At 46.9% G+C, this 2,533-nt stretch overlaps 1 non-coding gene across 1 annotated transcript; it reads right to left on the reverse strand.

The window, feature by feature from the left end:
* Positions 1-1,165: 1,165 nt before the first annotated feature.
* Positions 1,166-1,238, reverse strand: TRNAT-AGU (transfer RNA threonine (anticodon AGU)). The gene has a single exon. It is a non-coding gene; the product is annotated as a tRNA-Thr (tRNA).
* Positions 1,239-2,533: the final 1,295 nt, after the last annotated feature.

Below are 2,533 nucleotides of genomic sequence, written 5' to 3' on the forward strand. Positions count from 1 at the left end.
GGCTGATTGTAAAAGTGAACTTGAACCACAAAGGTATTTTTGGGTCTTGCTCTGTGATCTCCTCTGAAAGCCAAATAAAGAGAGAAAGCTGGAATGAGGAGCAGGGGGAAGCCAGGTAGAGCTACAACAGCCTGGAGATAAATTCCCTTTTAGTAAAACCCATCTGTCCATTTTCTAGGACCTGGAGTTACAATAACAGTAACTTGTGTTCATTTATTAATTGCAGATTAATGGGAACCCTGATGGCTTCCCTTTCTTTGTCCTTACTGGGATATATGCAGAGGAAAGCAGGGGAATTCCTGCAGGTCACTTCCCATGGGGAGGAAACACATCAACCCTCCAAAGCTCACTTTTTTGGGACAACAGAGCTGGAAGGAACCAGCTTGGGGAGAGGGAAACAAACCCCATGTCCCTCATGCCACCCTGTGTCCCCCTCCACAAGAAAAAAAATCTTTCTGGCTTTTGAGCCTTCCGTCCCTCAGATGGAAAAGGCCCATTTGAAATTCAGAAATTGCCTTTTCCATCACTGGTTTGGTTCATTTGGACTCAATATAGGGAGTCCACTGGAAAATGAACAGGGAAAAGAGATGTGCAAAGGCAGAGGAGGAAATCCCATAAATCTGGACAGCAATTCATGGAATTCAAGATGCAAAATAGGTTAATTCTTACCTATTACTTTATTCTCAGAAATTATCAGTTTCCAGTCCCCCCAGCAGGGTTCTGTAGATGATTGATGTTACTGCTCCTCCACAAACCAAATTTATAATGTTTTCAGCCAGCTCTGCAATTACTGAGCTCTGGAGCCATAATTTGATCCTCCTGCTGCTGTCTGAAGAGATGAACCAGCTCAGATTGTAAATACCTGGCAGCCATTCCAGCTTTGTCCATCAATGACCCCCACAAAGTCTGCAGGGTCCTGAGGGCTCCAGATCCCATTACTGGGTGTTCCCTTTCTCCCATTGCTGTGCATTAAATATATTTCAAGGGCACAACTCTGACCACTGCTGGTTTCTCTGCTTTTCATTGCCTGTTGTTTGGTTTAAGTGCTGGGGGATGTTTGTATTTCACTTAGGCTGAAGGTGGGTGCTCCAAAAAACACCAGAAACATTGGGAATAACAGGAAGATAAGGCAGTGAGATCTTTACAGGAGGTGCAAGCCCTCCTGAGGCTCCAGTGAGATTTGAACTCACGACCCCTGGTTTACTAGACCAGTGCTCTAACCCCTGAGCTATGGAGCCTCTGAAATTTGGGTGCTTTTGCCTTTGCAAACATTTCATATCATAATGCTCTCATAATTCTGGTGTGAAATGGCCCTGGCACTGCTGGGATGTGCTGCTCCAAGGATTTTCAATTCTCTTTCCAAATAGCACCAAAACCCATCAGAGACACAAAACCACCACCACAAGGTGAATCCAAAGCTGGAATTTACTCTCCTTCAGCTCATCCTTGTCAGGACATGAAGATGGATAATTTCCTTTTCCCCAGCCCAGCAGCTTGAGAAGTTTACAAAGAAATGATATTGGGGCTCTTCATAGTTATTGCATGTATTTAGCAAAAAGGGAAGGAAACAGGGGACACAAAGATGCTCCAAAAGCTGGAGCCCCTCTCATATGAGGAAATGCTGAGAGAATTAGGATTATTCAGTGAAGAGAAGAGAGAGAAGAGAAGAGAAGAGAAGAGAAGAGAAGAGAAGAGAAGAGAAGAGAAGAGAAGAGAAGAGAAGAGAGAAGAGAAGAGAAGAGAAGGATGAGAAGAGAAGGCTCCAAGGTGACTTTATTGTAGCCTTTCAATACCTGAAGGACCTCCAAGAGAAATGGAAAGGGACTTTTCATAAGGACATGGGGGGACAGCACACAGGGAATGGCTTCCCACTGCCAGAGGGATGGGATGGGATTTTTGGATGGGATAGGATGGGATTTTACGCAGGAATTGTTCCCTGGGAGGGTGGGCAGACCCTGGCACAGGGTGCCCAAAGCTGGATCCCTGAAGTGTCCAAGGCCAGGTTGGACACTGGGGCTTGGAGCAGCCTGGGACAGTGGAAGGTGTCCCTGCCATGGCAGGGGGTGGAATGGGATGGGCTTTAATGTCCCTTGCACCCCAAACCAGTCTGGGATTCTCTTATATCCCACTGCTCCCCACTGGAAATCAGCTGTGTATTTATTTTCTCCCTCTCAACTCTTCACATTTGTCACTCCCTCCTTAGGAGTCCATGTTTTGTTCCTTCCTGCTACTTCATCCTCCCTTTGAGGGCCCTTCAGATGCCACCTCCAGGCTGAGTCTGATGGACTGTGGGCTGAGCACTCCCCAGGCTGAGCTTCCAGCTGGGGCTGAAAGTGTCACAAAAGTGGGGTGAATGTGGAGAAAGCAAGAATCACAGAGAACAGAAGTTTGGATTTAGCATTTGGCCAATGAGAACCCCTGTGATGCCCAGGAATATTGGTGTAGAATTGTTCAATGTGGGCAGTGCCAGAGTGATTGGGAGACTCCTCCTGTAGATCCCCCACCAAGGTGCCCTGGGCTGGCCCTTGGGAGA

The sequence above is a fragment of the Anomalospiza imberbis genome, chromosome 21 (genome assembly GCF_031753505.1).
Source record: "Anomalospiza imberbis isolate Cuckoo-Finch-1a 21T00152 chromosome 21, ASM3175350v1, whole genome shotgun sequence".
NCBI classification, from domain to species: domain Eukaryota; kingdom Metazoa; phylum Chordata; class Aves; order Passeriformes; family Viduidae; genus Anomalospiza; species Anomalospiza imberbis.